The sequence below is a fragment of the Seriola lalandi genome, unplaced genomic scaffold (genome assembly GCF_002814215.2).
Source record: "Seriola lalandi dorsalis isolate HSWRI2012SDOR001 ecotype SW California unplaced genomic scaffold, Sedor1 jcf7180002054663, whole genome shotgun sequence".
In the NCBI taxonomy this organism is placed as follows: Eukaryota; Metazoa; Chordata; class Actinopteri; order Carangiformes; family Carangidae; genus Seriola; species Seriola lalandi.
The window spans coordinates 958,578-978,273 of record NW_019525216.1 but is presented as its reverse complement, the minus strand read 5'-3'; the positions used below and the strand labels follow the sequence as shown (position 1 = coordinate 978,273).

The 19,696-nt window shown below is 40.4% G+C and overlaps 1 protein-coding gene across 15 annotated transcripts in view; it reads left to right on the top strand.

The window, feature by feature from the left end:
- The window catches only part of ptprda (protein tyrosine phosphatase receptor type Da), a 354,362-nt gene that overhangs the window by 204,111 nt on the left and 130,555 nt on the right, over positions 1-19,696 (top strand). For 3 of the 15 annotated variants that reach the window (XM_023421103.2, XM_023421101.2, XM_023421102.2), the window contains exon 1: positions 18,385-18,949. The exons of 11 other annotated variants lie outside the window; for them this stretch is intronic. The gene's annotated coding sequence lies outside the window, so the exon portion shown is untranslated. Of the gene's footprint in view, positions 1-18,383; positions 18,950-19,696 lie in introns of those variants that run through there. One more of the 15 variants, XM_087177919.1, reaches the window with a different exon arrangement.

Genomic DNA, 19,696 nt, shown 5'->3' with positions numbered 1-19,696 from the left:
TGCAAACCATTCAGTTTACATAGTGCAGTTTTAAATAGCTGCTGCTGGCTTAACAGATGTTTACATTAAATCTATTTCCTTTAGCTGATTAACATACAAACTGTTCCAGATAATCAGTAAAATGTGATCATTTTCATCTTTTTTTTCTGTATTAAATGTTGGAGTCTGTGAGACATACTGTTCTTGCAACATGAACTAGAGTTTGGAAAATACCTGTCAGAAAGTAATGGATTACCTAGTCCTGTTTATTCATCTCCATCAGTGAAGCCTGTTGAATTTTTTCTTCCCAGCAGGACATGAACTGCATGTTGTAAATCCACTACATTCAGTCTGCAAATCTGAGCATGTACAAAAGTAATGTAACTAAAATAATGCCACCAGTTTTCAAGGTTTAGGTTGTTTTAATGCAATCAAAATCTCTGAAGAATTATGACAGATTATTAATAAACACTATTCCCCCCATCCTGACACCTAACTTATGACTGACACACACTTCACTTTCATGGTGGTTTCAGCAATACCTTCTGCAGCCTTTTTCTCCTGTCTGCTGTTTCAGTGGATCATAGTAAGGGAACAGTTTGTAGCAGTGGGGGCATAATTAGTGATAGGCCTTGGACATGTCATACTCTGTTAGTCAGCCGCTTTAAATCCTTTGTCTCCTCTCTGCTCTTAGCATTTAGTCAGGCTGTGTGAATGTAAGTGTGTATTTTTACTCAGGCGTTACTGTGCGTGTGCATACTTAATGTATCTAGTAGTCTTTTATTTTACTCTATATGATACTATTCTGTATGCAACCAGTCAAGTTGCAGTAGACATCCATGTCTGCCCACACTTATGTAACACATGGAGTGAAGACGTTGAAGGAATTTACAATTACCACATTGACAGATACACAAATAACAGAGTCAAACTCCCTGTTTGCGTTCACGTGCTTGGCCAATAAAGCTGATTATGATAGAACACAAAGTTGTTGCCATGACAGTAGACAATGCTTCAAATATGGACGTTGCTGCAAAGATGCTACAAATTCTAAAACATGGATGCTTCACAGACGTCTTCAACCCCAATCGCCACAGTTTCAAGGTGGGCACCTAAGATAAGAGTCACCAATTCTTTATCTGATCAAATGTGAAATATGGTCACAATCTCCCCTTCTGTTTGAGTTACAGCAGTGAATAATGGCCAGAAAAGTGTTTTTGCAGAACATGGTGATGTCTCAGTGAAGTTGACCTTTGACCTGTTGGATCAATTCATCATTTTATCCTATTAGACATTTTTAGCTATCTGCAAAAATGTGTTTTGCGAGGTCACAGTGACCTTGACTTTTAACGTTTGACCACCAAATTCTCGGTAGTTGAGTCCGAGTGGACGTTTGTGCAAAATTTGAAGAAATTCCCTCAAGGCTTTCCTGAGACACCACGTTCACGAGAATGGGAGGGACGGACAACCCAAGAACATAATGCCTCTGGCCGGCGTGGAGGCATGAAAAGGGTTTTGTATGATGCCAAAAAGCAGACTGGTGATTACTGTCAAAGGACGCTTTTTGGCATGATGAGTGTGTGTCTGTGTGTGTAAGTGTGTGTGGAGTTTGCAGAGGGGTTTCTCAATCTAGACTGTTTATGTGAGGGCGGATGAAAGCCGCTTTGAGGATACAGTAGACGGCTGGGAGGAAAAGCTCTTCCACCACCACTTTCCTTTGCTTTTCTCCAGTTTTCCCTCTCTCCTTCAACTCCCTCCTTTATTTCCCTCTGTTCTACCCTCTCTCATTCTCCTGCCACTCTACCCTTTCTATCTCCCCCTGCCTGCCTCTCACCAATTTTCTCCAATTTTCCCTATACATACAGCCCACTTTTTCACTGTAGCCTCTTTCCCCCACCATAGCTGTCTTCATGCCTGCACTCATCTGTTACTGCTATTCTCTTTTCTCCTCTCTCTTTAACTTTTTTTTCCAGTCACTCCTGACCCCTCTCTTTTCCCTATGAGAGGCTGGCAGTAGTGATGGACATTGCCCACAGCATGATGATCAGTCTATGAAAAAACCAATAGAAATCAGTGGTTATGCAGGCGTGATTTAAAGTCCACAGCCACTCTATCATTCATATTTCTCATAGTAAAATTCACCCCACACTTAACTATAGTTTATATAGTTAGTGCAGTGTTGTTGCAACTCATTTTAAGATGTAAATTTAGAAATGTGGAGCACAGGGTTCAGGTGCGAGCCCAGAGCCATTTTAGGGAATACTCCTTCAGCCACAGCACATGGCACCTCTGCAGATAGCCACACTTGTGTTTCTGTTCTTTCATCACGCTATATTAGCTTTACAAAAAAAAAAAAAACTGCAGTGTGAACTTTGAACTTGGATTAAAGTCAGAGAATAGCAAGATTTTTACAACTCTGCTTGATTGGATTATTCCTCAGGTAACCTCCTGAGCAGACCCTGTGTGCCACTTCTATCCAAGATAAGGTAGCTGGGGAAAAAGCAGAAAAGAAAAAAACTATTCTCTCCAGTACAAACCTTTCAAAAAAAATGCAATTTCACAAGCTAGGTACTTTTACAGGCTTGCATTTCCGCAGAATATTTGTTATTGTTCAGTATAAACATAACTGCTGTGTAATAAAGATTGCATCAGGATTGTGTTGTTATTACTCCAGACCTATATCCTTTCCATTACCAATCATCAGAGGACAGACTTTTGACTATAGCTTATTCAGACTTCAGATACACATCAAAGTCCACTGGTTGCTCAGAGCTTTCTTGTTCTCGACTATCTTAAGTAGGACTAATTTTCTATGTATTCGGGGTAAATTAGGACTGCTTTCAAAAAACAAATATGGCTGACTGAGATAAAGCTCCATGCTGCCTAGCTCTGTTCACAAAAAACATGTTTCTGGTGGAAGAATTTGACAGTTACAAGGACATTTTAAATTCAGTATTTAGTCGAAAATAATTTCATAGGGGTTACCATGGTGTCAAAAAAACTCCCCCTTTTCATGTCTTCTCCACAAATTTGTGATTATAAGACAAATTGTGGTTCAGGTTCTCCTCTTTTGTGTTAGTTGTCAGCAGGTGTGATTGATTTTTAACACTGAATACAGGACAAAGCTAACTTTTTAAACTTGAAAACTGCAGAATAAATTTTTGTGCAACTGCCCAACTCATAGAAAAATGGAAGCATCAGATTGAGGATGAACCTGACATACTTATTCTGCATCCTGGTCTTTCCTCTGATGCTTTTACATACTGAAGGGTCATCAGAATCAATCAGTCAGTATTCCTTCATGGACACAAACCTTAAACGTACTGTATTTCAAATCGCATTCATAGTAAAGCTTGCATCTCTCCCGTCTCTCCCATGTGCTATACGTGCTCATGCCTCTAGCATTAGCTGCACGATTGTAATTCACTGTCTACTATTTGAAGAGCCAAGGCAGCTTGTTCGCTATTGATTTTATTTACAAGGCTTCTATATTTTACTCTGTGCAAAGCAGAGCAGTTGTTTCCAAGTGCATGCATGAATCAATGCTTCCCTCGAGCCTGTGCTGGCGACTGCATGCAGCTCAATACCTCCAATTTATGTTTTAATTACGATGATCTACTAAGTGTTGGGAGCTTGGTCCTGCTCTCACAATCAGCATCAACAAGCCCAGCATCATGCATTGTATTGTACATTGAATTTTACTGTCTGTATAGGCACACAGTGGTTTTGACTGCATTAATCGAATTGCCCAATGACAACGATGGGGAAATTCCGTTGCACCTTTTGCTGCCATGGTCAAAGTAGACTGAAAACTGAAAAGCATGTATACAATGGAAAATAGGTTAAATAAAAAAAAGAAAAAAAAAAGATCTTAAAAATGATGCAGTTATTTTCATATTTATAGCACTGTGTTGATGTTTAGGAAGCCACACTCAGAATAACAGGTAGTGGTTTACTACATGGATTGCTATCAGTTGTCGAGTAAAAGAACAACAACACCTCTGTTGTGACAGCCTTGTTTGGCTCCAGACTACATTTTATACTCATGTTTGCTCCATACTGTTTTTGTTTGGCAGAACAGTATATCATTTGATCACTTGCCATTAGAAGTGATTGCTCAACTCAGTATGCCATATAAGTGGCTTCTGGCAAGCTTTAAAGCCATAAATTTTATTGACTCCTGTAATTAGGACAGATCAATAAAAGGCAGTTTTTTTCACTGCTTCCCAGGACTGCACTAGTTGGTGCAATTTTCTAGGTCTTTGTTCCACTGCAGTCACTCAATATTATGACATAAAACCACCATTAAATGCTGAAAAAATATCTATGGTGTATTTTACAAACATACATATAGCAGTGCAACAACATTACAATGTCAATCGGAAATTGTGAAGAAGTACTATGCTATAAGAGACCACCAGGGTTCCACAGATTTTCTTTCCTCATAATTTGTTGCTGTTGTTCTGTCTTACGCCATCTGCAGATGCTCCACCAGTAATACCTATTAAAATACAGTAGAAAAACGGCCCCATGGTGTGTTGCTGTCAAACCTCTTAAGTTGATAGCTGTGTCTTTGCACACTGCGGGAAGAATCCCTTTCTGTCAAAGAACAGCTGGTGAAGACAACATGATGCGGAGGCCACGGACGAGTGAGCCATCAAACCTCTGTCTCTGACAGTATTTTGGCAAGCCGCGTTTCATAAGAGTCTGTCTCACTCTGCTCTGCTTTTATGGCGCATGAATCAATGATAATTGTGCTGTGTTCTCACTTGAATGGCAGAAGTATCCCCCATGTGGCAGCAGTCAAAAAAGGGAGTTTGTAGGGATGGATCAAGGAATACCCATAAATTAGCATGAATGAAATGAATCACAGTTCCCCAGGGATTATGATTCATTAGTTGGAAAATGTTCAGTGCAGAAGGCATCGGTAGCACTGTGCCAATACAACTAATATAATATCAAGCATGAGCAGCTATGAAAAGCAAGGTTATACTATGCCTGACGTATGCCTGTTGCTCACATGGGCTGAAAGAAGAGGTGTGCAAGGCAATGAATGTATACGCCGTTCTATATCTGTAGCATGAGGTGTAGAAGGTGAATGAAAAATCCCCTTTAGGAGCCAAAGTATATATTTTTTTTAATTATTTTTATTATGATTAGCATTGTATTTCACCCATAGCATGTTCCATGCACAGTGTAGATTTGATCAAACATGCTAGTCACAAGCTTTCAAGCAAACACTGTGATCAAATCAAAGCCCAACAACCTTATCCCCAGCTCCATCAGGGCCTAATTCCATTCCAAACCGAGCTCCCATTCTCCTTTCCCTTATCCCCTCTGAAAAGCCCAGTGATTAGAAGTAGACTTAAAGTCGACTATAGCACCCCCTCCCCGACTCACACCACCCCATTCCCGATGGGACCTTCTTGAATCCCCAAAGCCTCGACCAGTTTATCAGCATCAGGGGATCAGGCAATCCCCCCCGCCCCTTTTCAAACGGGGAGCCCAATGTGTTCTGCAGTTTTTGGTGTAATCTCTTTGGCTGTCGACAGATCCAGTGAGGGGTCAGCTGTGATAACAGGTTCACTCAGGTGGAGACGGGGGAGGGGACCACTAAAGAATGGAATAGAGGCTAAAAAGAGAGGGATGTAGGCAAGTGCAAGGTAAATTCTGCTGGTAGTTCAGATGAAGAAGCAGACTTTTGTGCAGCTTATGCAAAGCCACAGGATATGCATGGCGTTACATGCCCACACATGATCATGCCTGCATGCAAAAGCACAAGATTCTGATCATCAATTAACTGTTTAAGTAATTAGCAAAAAAGGAATTTGCTGGTTCCAGCTTTTTAAATGTGATGATTTTCTGCCTCTCTGTTTTATATCAATGTAAATTCCATATATTTTGGTTTGGAATTTTTGTTAGACATCGCTGCAGTATCCAAGAAACTGAGCGTACGTTTCTAAACTGTTTTTCACCATTTTCTGACATTGTATAGACTAAACAATTGATCAGATAATTGAAAAAATTCTCATAAGATTAATCAATAATGAAAGTAATCATTAGTTGCAGCCCTAATATGAGCAGCCGTCTTCGGTGCCAAACGAAACGAAGGCATCTGCTGAAAGAAAGACAATTATGTTGCAACTATTATAGTGGAAATAATAGAAAATCCAATATTTGGCTACAAACTGAGCCCTATTTGACATGGCTGGATGCCTGACGGAGCAGTGAGACACCCTGAGAAGGCTATTTTGAACTGTCTTGCCCAGTCTGCCTCTTGCTGCATCCACTAGCACTCTGACCTGGCATCTTATTAAAACTGCAATCACTCATAGAGGAAAAAAAGGCAGCATCGGATGTACATAGTGGAAAAATGGAAAGGTGAAAGGTCATGCAAAAGTGAGGCGCTACCGTACTAATTTTATGCTTCCAGTTGACAATGAGCTACAAACATATGTAAGCCATTACTTACTCCCTGTCACACATGCTACAATATACACTGAGTTTTGCAAACATATTTCATATGCATATCGACACACAAACATTCAAAGACTCTTTCTATTCTCTCTTTTTCTGACTCTCTCTCTGACACACACACGCTGAGAAGCAGCATGGTAGGCAGTGACACAAAGCTAATGCCTTGTCACACAGGCTGTCAGCAGATTAGCCAGTGGATTACACCCCAGCCATTAGATGTGCACAGAGCGAAAGGCCACAAACATGGCAGAGAGAGAGAGGAGGAGAGGGGAGAGCGAGACAGACCGAGAGACTGGCAGTGATAAGCCATATTCCTGTGTAAAATATAGGAACAACTAATTTTAAAGGAGAGGAGACGAAAAAGAAGAAAAATATAGGCTGGTTAAGTGGTGCAAAGAAAGAAGTCAAAGTGACAGAAATAAGATGTTGAAGGGGAAAATGTAAGGATAAGGAAAAGGGATTGGGTCAAGGGAATTTGCTGCTAGAACAGTGATAACAAGATAATCAGACAGACAGGACAGAAAAGGTAATAACAATAGTAAAAGGGAGAGACACGGAGAAAAACAGAAAATGTGAGAGGAAAGGTGGGAGAGTATCCAACAGCACATGAGGGAGCAGAGAGGAGGTGGAAAAGTTGTGCAGTGTGCAGGTGAAAAAAAACCAAAGTGGAGTGGAGGTGATGAGAGACATGACAAGGGGGAGAAAAGGGAAAGAGGACGCTTGAAAAACAGAATGAGAAGGGAAGAGAGGGTAGGGGAGGAGTAGAAAGAGATGAAAATGAAAGAACCAGGTGTAGAGATTAGAGGGGAGAGCTGGGATGTGAAGCATCAGAGGAAAGGATGGAGAACACTCTGCAGTACGTTAAAAACAACACAGCACACAGGCATGTAAAATAAATGATAAGAAGTGGAAGATGGACCTTAATGTAGAGTACGGCAGAGAAAACGAAAAAAATGGATTCAGTGAAGGGGCAGTACGATATGAACATTTATACTTACAGTATACACAAACATTATGCAATCATCATGTACTTTGTCTAAGATAAGATAGGCATTTCTAATTAAGAAAGATCAACAGTGGTCCTCATTCCTTTTTTTTTCTCTCTCTATTTTCTCTCTCTTCAAGCTTAGCTGACCAAGCAAAACAGTTGTAAGTTTACACTGTGATCGATACATCGAGGAGGACCTGTGCAGTTGGGTGTTTGATTCTCTGTGGGTTTGTCACTGCGAGAGATGGCTGTCACACACACAATCATTTAAGTATTTTAGTATAAAAATATTATAGTATAATAGTACAATAAATGAAACTACTAATCAAGAAAATAGCAGTGAGGAATCTTGTAGGACAAGTTGTACTCAGGTCGTTCCTTACTTTGGCCCTTAGTGTTAGAATTTATCTGATTAGATTGGCAAAACAATCTCACCTCAAAGTCCATTTAATAGCTGTTCTACTGTTGATCGTCTTCAGCAGATTGATTTCACCAGGTGCCGTGGAATAACAGCTCTTCAAATTTCCTTTTCTTTTAATATTGATCCAAATTTTTTTTATTTTTTTTTAAATCATTTTAACATCCTCATTTTGAAGGTAAGTAAAAAACTCCATCTGTTGATAAAGATCATGTGATATGACTGTAAGCTAAGTGGAGCTTGAGGTGAGATTGTTTTGTCATAATGAACTTTTAAACCTCAGCTATTTGATACATTTTCATGAAGATTTTTCTTAAGTAAATATAATAATAATAATGATAATGGCAAGTCAAGAGGATAACAAACTCTCTGGACCTTCATGACAGATGAGTTCACAAACACACTGTTACTCCTGTCAAATGTAGACACACTGCTCTCCTCTAGATGTTACTAACAGCAGATGGCACTATTGATGGCAGCAGTGTCAGAAACTTTTCGAGCACTTGTCAGTTTAACTTTTACCACGGCACTCTTGTATCACCATCCACTGAGTAGAGTGAAAGCCACTCCCTGCATTGCAAGGCCATAATGGCACTTCGTTTTTTTTTTTCTCCTCTCTTTTCTTTTTTCAATCATTCTCTGGTTCCAAGTGGAGAGGTGTCAGGCCTTCTCAGTTAGTGTTTCATTTTACGATAATCGACTTCACTGCCCCTACCGTCACCACCACCTACGGCCCCCACCACAAAACCACTTTGCAGGCGTAATGACACATAATTGTCTGCTGGATTTGCCTGTTAGGGGCTTCATTTTGAGCTTGTATTTATACAAGAATGGAAGGGAAGATGTCAAGTTAACAGGGGCTAATGGGAAATTCTGATATCTATTCAGACTGGGAATTGTGTTCAGAAAAGCCATGAGAAACATGTCGTACTGTGTTCACACAGAAGGCGTATGTTTAGTGTGTAAATTGCATGTATAGTTTGAGCTATTGTTACATAGCAGTATGTTCAGCGATTATTCTTGGTGACTGAGGTGGGAAGGGGTTTAGATGTGTCTGTGTTTGCATGTATGCCAACATGCGCGTGTGCATTATATATGTGCGTGCATGCATGCATGAGCGTATATGTGTGTGTGTGTGTGTGTGTGTGTGTTTGACATCAAGGCTGATGTCATTCAGATCGCTTTAGCTGGTTGAGTGATTTGAATGTGCTGTGGAATGAGCTGAGTCTCAGAAGTGCCGGAGGGAGATGGGGGAAGACTAAATGTGTGAATCCCCACAGGATATTTAGACTGTTTATTATTATAAGCCTCTGCGTGCATACAACCTCCACATCAACATACATAAGTACACACATAAACTAATGTGCACACATGTATAGGAGGAATAAAAGAAAGGAAAGATCAAGATGTAGACACAGGGAAAATGCTAGGGAGACACAAAAGTGATAAAAAAAGAGGGAGAGATGCTCTGAGACACGTGATTCACATTTGCACATTGATAGGCTCATAGTTCACAACCTATAAAAACTAATTCCACACCAGCCTATCCATAGCCATCTCATGTGGGAGCCATTCCACTTTTTAAACCCCCTCTCACTTAAAGCGGGCCCAGATGTAAGTCAAGGGGCTGCTTTGGATTAGCCAGAGAGAAAAACTCATTTCCTTTGCCATTTTACGAGCATTTAATTTGAAACAATTAAGATATTACGGTGCTGCGGATTCACTACACAGAGTGACAGCTGGGAGCAATCCCATAAACCCCTGAGCCAGTGAATGAGGCACCTTGCTACTCTCTTTTGCTCCACTCGCCTCCTCCTCCTCTTCCATCTCCTCTCTGTTATTTCAATGAAGCATTTAGCTTAAGGCTGTGTTGAGGTGAATGTGCTACCTTTGCCTGAGCTGAGATCTTGCTGCTACTGCCAATTACTTTAGCAGCTCATAAATGCACCAGTTGGCTGATGATAGAATGGCCAAATTTCCCAAGACTAAAGGGAGGAAGCGAGCAGAGAGGATGTTTACCTTCTGGATGGCTTTTTCCATCACACCTTTTATTGCATTGTTGGATTTATAGCATATATTGCATGACTCATCTTTGGAGGAATAAATGAGATGCAAACTACAGAGGGCAGCAAATCGTAAGCCGAGATGCAGATAGTTGCACTGTATATTATGAAACAGTGTTTTTCATAGACTGAACCACTTGATGCCATGCAGTTGTTTATTTTGTGGGATTTGATGACAGTTATTGATGGCCCTCCGTGTCCTACCTGTCCTACACTTGAAGAACTTTGTCACTACCTGACTTCGAATTTAAGCTAGCTTTGTCAGCACTCACCCATCAATTCACCTACCTTCCACACTGGCATAGAAGGGCATCCGAGGTGTGAAATTGATGAAGGTGTGCTTGTGAAAATGTCAGTGGGGGATCACTGGCCAGAGAGGGGGAGAGAGACAGAGACAGAGAGAGAGAGAGAGAGAGAGAGAGAGAGAGAGAGAGAGAGAGAGAGAGAGAGAGTATATTTTGGGGTGTAGAGGGTGACAGATAGGAGTGGCAAAAGCTCCTTTTCATGAACACTGAACTGTAAAATGGAGGACCCAGTGCAAACAATGGCCGTGATCAGTCGGCTATGCTGAGAGGCTTCTCGTAAACGCCCGATGCCAGCCTACACCTGCTAAAAGAGAGAGGGATAGAGACAGAGGGAGTGAGAAAGAGACACAAACAGAGATGAGGTATGTGTCACTATTAATTTGGGTGAGGAAAGTCAGAAAGATAGAGAGCAGAAGGAGTGGATGTAGAGTAGAGTAGAGAATGGGCAAATAAATGAGCAACTGGAATAAGATGACGCAGGGGAAGGTAAAAGGCTTTTAGAGTAGGGAAGACTTAAATAAATGAAAAGACAATGACAGAGAGTGGAGGGAAAGCTAGAGTGCATAGTTTTTGTTCAGAAGTACCTGTTTGAAGTGAGGCAAGAAGGAAAAATTACAGAAAGGAAAGAAAAAGGTGAGGGGGAGGATCTTAAACAAAAGTATCCTAACAGTGCCACATTATCACATCAGTACTCTTTACAATATTCATATTGATTTACTTCATGTTATCAACTCTCTCCATCCTGTGGAGGTTGGGACATATTAAAGTCCACTACAACTACTCATGTAAAGAAGTTTACTTAAGAGATAACATCTGTAAATTGACTTGACTTGATTAGGGGGTAAAAATGGCTGGAACCAACAATTATTTTTATTCATTATTTTTGTTCATCTGTTTCTCTGACTTCTTTACTATTTAGAGAAATAAAATGTCAGAAAATAGATAACATTTCAATCACAATTCAAATGCCTATGGTAATGCACTTTTTTTGTCAATTGCTTGTGCTGTCCAGCAGTCCAAAGGCCAAATGTTTTCAATTTACAATCATATAAATCAGATTTATCAATTTAACATTTCAGTGCTAGATTAGAATAAACTGTACACATAGAGCACATAGAACAAATGTTCATAGTTTTGGGATGTTTCACTTTTACATGGCAACAAGACATACTGTAACTCCAAAGCAGAATGGTTGATGCATCCAACAGTATCCATGGTGACGGCTGTTTCCCGCTTATGGAGGAAAGTGGCTAGTGCTTATCACAGGATCAATGTCAGCCTGGTGCTTCAAGCACAAACACACAAATATTATCTTACATGTGCATACTTACACTTACATTCACTACACACCCATATTCAGATACAAATTTCTGCTATTTCACTGGGCAGATGTCCTGAATTCGGTTCTACAGAGCGACTGTCAGCCAGGAGTTGACTCAATCTGTCTAAACCTCTTTCCCTTGCTACCTCTATCTCTCTCTTTGTCTCTCTGCGCAGGCTGCTGCACACCATGGCTGCTCACGCCATCCCAGTTGATCTCTTAATGGACCTAATTGCTTTTCAGCTCATTGCACCCCATGCCAACACTAAACTAAATCAAACCGAGGTCCAATCCACAAGCCTCATTGTGAATCAGATTCTGCTATCATAATAAGGTGATATTGACTACTCATGACTCAGCAGTCTCAGAACAGATGAGTAAGCGTGTGCCTCTCGTCACGGTGTGCCCTGTGACAGACGGAGCTGTTCAGGTCGTGTAAGGGTTCAAGTTGCCCTCCTTCAGAGCACAGCACATTGTGTTCTCACTGACGACATGCTTGTTACCCTTTCTGTGCCAGACAATATATTATGCATTGTTTCACACTGAACTGTGGATTATAAACTGTGATATACACAAGTAATATACTGTATGCTGTCTCCTGACAGTACAATCTAAATTCATGTCTGCTTCTTTGGCATTACAGCCTGACTACTGTGGCGTTTACTTAACACACTAGTGCCATGTGGGGTACGCTAATCAAAAGCTACATGAAAGCTAATCAAAGCCAATCAAACATGTAACATAAGCCGAGAGTCAGCTCCTCCAATCTGAAGCAATGTCACACTGGACTAAACACGTAGTCAGAGCTTCACCAGAATTTAAGAGTACGTGCAGTCAGCTCTGTGGCTATTGTGACACCAGGCTGCAGGCAGCTGCACCAAATATAGTTAATATCTAACGTAAAACTGTTGGCAGCACCACCAGTAAGAGTTAATGTATTACCACAAGACTCACTCCAGGTTTAGCTATCCTGGTCCAACACTGCAATGTCGCAGTGAATTTAAAGGCGCTGGAAAACTATTTTCTCACTCAGCTTTTTACTATGAGCAATGGGGCCCTACATGAACACAACATTTTCCGCCAAAGTTGTTGATGTCATATATTTCTGTGCACCAAAGCAACATTTGAATCAAAATGCGATGACAATGGTGGGGTTTGTTTGCTCGTTGCCTGCATCGTCAATCAAATCCAATCAAACCACACCCACATAGCCCTGATGAAGCAGATTAGCTGAGTCTTTTGGGCCTCACATAATAGCTATGGATTTTTTCCTCACATTTTAACTTTGATTGTTGCTTACACAACCATCGAAGGCCCAGGTAACTCTCAAGGGGATCATGTTGAAACATAAATAGGGCTCATTTAATAATGGGGCTTCAGGAGGTGCTACAGTATTTTGCTCTGGGGGACATGTAATATGGCTGACACGGTTCCAGAGTTATGTATGTCATTAAGTGAATTATATGGATGTTATCACTTTGATTGTGTAAGGCATCATATACAGCTGTATGGGATCTGACCAGGGAATTAACCACTTCTTCCCCATTATGTACATAATTACAGCAATCAATCTCACTCTCAAACTTTACAATCACTTCAACCACATCATAAAATCTTGTGTTTTGTCTGTGATAAACTTTGAGACTATTAAGTCTCTCCTAGTTTCAACTACATGCTAATTGCCTATGAAAGTATGACTGTATGCTTAGTCTGTATGCTTAGTCATTCATCATGTCTGACAGGTTCTAAGAAGGAGAGAAGTATCGGATGTCTCGGCCAGCGACTAGAGTTAGGTGTTGGTTTACATTTTTCTTGCCTTGGAGATGTGTCTGATATCACCTTGGTATTTCTTAGCCTACTCCCACCCACCTACCCCCACCCTTCTCTCCCTTTTTTGACTGCTTGGGCAGCGGCCATAAACAAGTCAATCTCCATCCGTCTCAACACATTGGATTAGATTTATCCGCTTAAGATAGATTGTTATCCCAAAGAGCGTGAGTCTCGCTTGATGGGGAAATTAATTTTACGATGACTGGTTTACTTGATCGGGGCTGTGGGGGAGGTGGGGGCTATAAATGTATCAACTCTGGGGCGTGAGGAGCTGAAAACAACAGTCCTTGTTTTCGATTCAGACAAGTTGTCTCTCTTCTCCACAGTATTATACATGATGTTGTCTTTGGGTCGCAGAAACGAGAGTAATGACTTGACTGACAGTCATTTGTTAAGCGCTGGCAACTTGTCAAGGGTGAAAAGGCCTGCACCTCAGGCTATAGGAAGATTGACAGTGAAAGATATTGTATTTTCACGTCTGTCTGTCTATCATTAAATGTGCAATTGACAATTTTGTATGCAGAATTGTAAATAGATTGCATGATCAGAACTACAGCGCAACTTATACGGGAATTGAAATGCTGTCCGTGGATGAAAAAAAAAATCCTCCTAAAGTAGCTGTCAGCCCACCCAAATCTCAAGTGTTAAACTGATACGGCAGTTTTTGGATTGAGTTACAATGGAACTGACCTCAGCCTATCGAGCAACAAAATCCAGTCTGAGCCTAGTCCTTAGTGTAAATTCATCTGACAAGCATTACTTAGAACCCCTCTTCGCGGACTAAAAGCAAATATCTTTTCTTGCAACTTAAAGAACAAGATGATTGATTTTCTACCCGTCTCTGAATGAGACTTAAAAGCTGATACACAGGGAAGTATGACTCTGAGAAGCAGTTCTATCCCCCATTGAGATAAACACTGCAGCTTGTCAAAAGAAATTCTGCCAAATCTATAAACTGATTTGCTTTACACGGTAACTAAGATAGTCCAAAAAGTCACCACTTAAAACTGAGCTGAGAGAAAATGTATCATTTAAGTACAAAAGGTCCTCTAACTCTACCACCATCACACAAAGGGCTTGTCAAGGACTGAGATTGTAGTGTTAAAAAGCATTATACAATACTTCTAGTCTAAGACTCCACAGCCATGCTAGCAGTTCTGTGAGGCTGTACTTTAACACAGCCGTACTTTGAGCTAAATGCTACCATTCTGATGTTTATCAGCTATAATGTTTACTATGATGAACATCTTGGTTCAGCGTATTCATCCTACCATTTACTAATTAGAACTAAACAGAAAGTGCAAATGTGGTTTGATGGGAATGTGATAAGGTATTGTAGGTATTTAAAGCAAAGCATTTCACAAACTGAAATTTTGACTTGATGATGGAACTAGATGAAACATAAAGAAATCACCACAATTTATTTCAATTTATCCTGAGGAGGACATAAGCATCTACACCGAATTTAATGGAAAATTCAGCAAGAAGATATTTCACTACAAAGAAGAGGATTTCAGCCTCATGGTGGCACCTTTTGGAAAAGTGATGCTGATTGCTAAAGCCACAGGATTCATCCTCTAGAAGGCATTAATGTCCGTGATGCTGTGCCAATCCATCCAGTAAATGTTGAGCAATTTCACAGGATGAGTGAAACTTATTCTGGTGGTGGTGCAAGGAAATATCAGAGATCATCAAAGTTATAAGGATTTGTCCTCTGGGGACCATGAATGTCTGTCCTCATAAACAGCACAGTCGTTAAATATCCATGCTCACAAGGATATTTAGCACATAAATATTAACCCTAACCAAACTCATCACTGAATATGGCATTCAAATTACTCTCCGGCAGCCTGTAAGGCAACCCAATACCATTGTTCAGTATTGAAAAGACAAAAAATAAAATAAAAAAATAGAATTTCACAGAATTTACTAATAAAAGAGAATGTTCAATGCTAATCAGTTTTGTAAAGTCAGATTAGTCCCCACACATTTACTGTGTAGGCAGGTACACATTGAAACACATACATCAAAAGATTTGCCTACATTATTCAGCCAAAGCAAATGCATAATGATATTGTATAACCTTTAGCATCCTTAGCTGCATTTGCATTGTATCTACATAGTAAATGTCAATCAGTTCTACACTTTGCGTGACCCCACACATGTATGAATGTAAACATGCCCAAGGCAGTATATCAAACACTGTTGGCTCGCATAATTGTAATGTACTGTCATTGTCCTACAACAAAGAAAACATTTGCCAAGTGAGACTTTAATAAATGCCCCCCTACTGTCAAGAGTATTAATAGGCAAACTTGCAGCATGTGGTAATGCTGTATCTCAGCCCGGCACTCAGCTTTTTTCTGTCTTGGATCCTTCTTACTGAAGGACAGTTGGTTTATAGACTGCCGTGTCCTGCTGAGCGACAAAGTTCAGCCATAATAAGCCAGCAAGGCAGGCTCTTGATAAATCCTACCCTTGCCCTCATTTATCAACAAGTGCTGCTGTATTATTGTTATACCTGGTGCCAAGAATATGAAAGCACAAGGTTAGATGCAGAGCAGCATTGTAAATCCAATAACTTGTATCATCATCCAGTTATATTCAAGAGATCATGAATACAGATTTACAAATTAAAAGCCTCCTGCAGTCAGGCATCGAAGGTTGATGTAAGCAGGCCTCAATTAAAGAACTAAACTACTTTTCTTAAAGAAAAATGAGGATTATCAACCAAGATATTCAATGTTACAATGTGCTAGGAACAGCATATGTTCTTCACAAGCAAAACAGAATGCCAACCATCAGCCTATACTGTCTGTGATAGTTCTCAGTCATCCAGGTCATGATTGTCCAGGGCATCAAATTGTGGGCAACTGGACTTTGTTCTAGATACCTGAAGACCAACTCTCATTCAAGAGGCTTCGTCAGTTCTTCTCGAGTTCAGGACTGAGGAAGCCTCCTGGATGAAACGTCTTTAAGTATCTAAAACCAAGTCCAGTTGCCCTCAATTCAGCCTATACTACTGATAGGTAAGAATATTTTCCAAATAATTGCTGTGCTGAAAGTCAGATAAGCAGACATTTGTGATCTACAGTACTTTGTGCCTCTAGACACAACTATCACACCCACAATGCTTTCTCATAGCCAGCAGAGGAGGGCAATAGTTCACATAACAGTTATTTCATCAAGTTTCTCCATTGTTCATTGTCACAAAACCATCACTTTCACCATCACTAAATCTACATGCGGAGGCTGTATCAAATTCTGCCCTTAGAAAATGGAACTCTGTATAATTTGCAGGTATAAATCACCATCACAGTTACTCAGTCAGATACATGACATGTCTGAGTGCAGGTAAGAAAACAGATCTGCTGACTGCGGTAGTCTGTCTCTCTGTCTCTCAGACTACTATTGTTGGATGTTAGATGTTCGTGTCTGCAGGGCTAGGTTGTTCATCAGAAGGTTTGGGTTGCTGCCACAAAAGCAACTTTTCTCAAAACACAATTGGTCATAGTCATCTGTCTCCCCGGGCCACTGCTGTTATTTTTCTGTAGCCCTACATCAGAGGACCGTGCACTTGACTGTCTTATCAGAGCAATATTATCCCTTTATATGTTATTGTGCAACATTGTCTGTTCATTACCATTCATGTGAATAATCCGTCTTGGAATCGTTACATGAAGTTTGAGATCATTACACGTGGACTATGGTGGTTACTGCTCAGCTTTGCTCCTGTAACAGGGCTGACCTTGGAGTACATAATGCAGTGCATGACGACAGCTTCTCTACATACAGAAGCAATGCCTTTGATAAAAAATAAACAAAATGGCAGATGCTATGCCACCCCAATAGACATGCATGCACACACATTCAAGAACAGTCTGACAACAAAATCAATATAATACCCCTACAGGGATTTAGAGTGTGTCTGTGGCTCTTTGATGAGTTTATAGTGACCTTATTGTACATGACGACATTTTTCATGGAGTTTGCGCTAAATTTAGCCTAACCGTGATGCATTTATGCAAGCCAGGCCTCACAGCTGATCTGCAGGGGCAGTGGTGGTGAAGAGTAATTAAGTACTCATTGACTGAGGTACTGTACAACTGTCAGGTACTTATACTTTACTTGAGCTGTAATTTTATGATTCTTTATAATTTTACTCTTACATTTCAGAGGAAGACATTATTTTTTTTTACTGTACTACATTTATTTGAAAGCTATAGTTTGTACCTATTGTCCATAGTAAAAATAAGTGAGTACATTTAGTCAAGTACTGTCAAATATCTAAGTATTTCCATTTTATGCTGCTTTATAGTTTTTATGTATGATCAATTATTACAGAATACATTTTCCTAAAAATATGTAAAGAAGTTCAAATTAGCTCCACATTGACCAACTACAAAATTAAAAGTACTGCTTATATATTACAGCATCAATGATAATTACCTAGTAATATAATAATCTAACACAGGCCAATCTGCATAATGAGGACTTTTTATATTAAATAAATTTTAGATGGACAGCCTAATTCTTTGATACGATTATTGCTTGTATTTGAATATTTTATAGTGTGGTATTTTTATTTTCATTTTTTAGTTTACTTTTTGTTCTGTTGCTTATGCATATTCATGAAGCCAGTTTAAGTTGTTCTAATATTGGCCTATTACAGTGTGTCTACAGCTGTAGAATAACTAACATACACAGACACTTGTGGTCTCACACATGCACTCACATTCTCACAATTTACCATCTGAAAATAATTACCAAGTGAGACACACACACACACACACACACACACACACACACACACACACACAGTGTGTCTCTCTTTAACACAAATCTTTCTCTAAAATAGCCATGTCCAAGTGCACATTCCTGCAGTGGACTTGGGGGGAAGTTGATCCAGGAGTTGGGAGAGTGGGACCTCACTGAGTGACGTCAACCACCCCTCTACCCATCCACCTCTCTCGCTCGCTCTCTCTCTCTCTCCCGTTTTTCTCTACCAGGGGCTTTAGTACGCACTCTGGTCTCCGTAAAGAGACAGACAGACAGACAAGACACACAGTGAATGAGAGAAGGAGAGAGACAGTAAGAGAGAAAGGAGGGAGAGAGAGAGAGAGAAAGAGAGAGGGAGAGCGAGTGAGAGAGAGAGAGAGAGAGAGCGAGGGTGAGCGAGGGGCTGTGTGTCCCAGCCACACCGCACTCTCCAAACACAACCACCGTCTCGCCACGTTCAATTCAATGAAGATCTAACGAGCGCAACACAGACAGACCCAAACCAGAGAATATATTACACACGCTCCACGTGCGTGTTTTTCATCCTATCGCCCCGAAGATCATTAATGCATTGGAGGCGGACAACTCGCGGAAAGAAACGAAATAAGAGCGAACAGACGGGAAAAAGAAGAAGAAGCAGAAGAACCTGAGGACGGATTTCTTTCTTCCACGTTGTTTTATTTCCCAGGGACTCGGCTGTCATTACTGGATGTAAAAACTCTCGACTTCTCTTTATATAAAGACAAAAGGAGACACTGAGTTTCAAACTGACCGCAAAATGGTGATAAGGTAAGACTGTTTTGACGAGCCTGTGAGTTTTGAGGTTGTGACAGTCAGAACTGAAGTCGCTGCCGCAGTGATTTCAGGTGTGCGTAGAGCCCCATGAAGTTGGTTCAAACATATTCGGCCTAGCTGTAATCCGTTACACATATTTGGACTGGCTTTATCTCATCATGCATGTAGGCTATATTCTGGCTGGTGTGTTTAGGGACCTGGTCGTTTTATTTGTGTGTCAACAATTGTTATAGGCATAGTTAAGAAATTCGCCTATGAATGCGCGCAACCTTGAATAGAAACAGCAGCGCTTTCAGAGCCACACTATGCTACAGTATGAAAAACGCCACTAAAGCCCTACAATACTATTTTGAATATTAGCAGCACCTAAACTACATCTGTGAATGTGCAGGTGGAGTGTTTTTGTCATGGTGTGCGGTTTGTATTGAGGTGTGAGAGGCGACCAATGTCAAAAGCAGTTTATTTTACATTAAATTATCCCCACACATCGTTATAAGTATATCAGATTGCCTTAAAATTGCTATATAAGTCGGCTACAGTTTATCTGCTCCCCTGTATGTTATCAGAATTGACAGAATTGGCCAGCTCAAGCATGTTATTTTAAGCTCACTTTGAGCTGTGGCACTGTCATGTAAATACAGTTCATTTAGAGCGCCCTTTTAGAGTTGTGGAAGCCTTTCCAGAGAGGAGATTGTGAAGAATTTTCAAAGTGCATACCTGCGACTCTCCAGAGATCCCTCA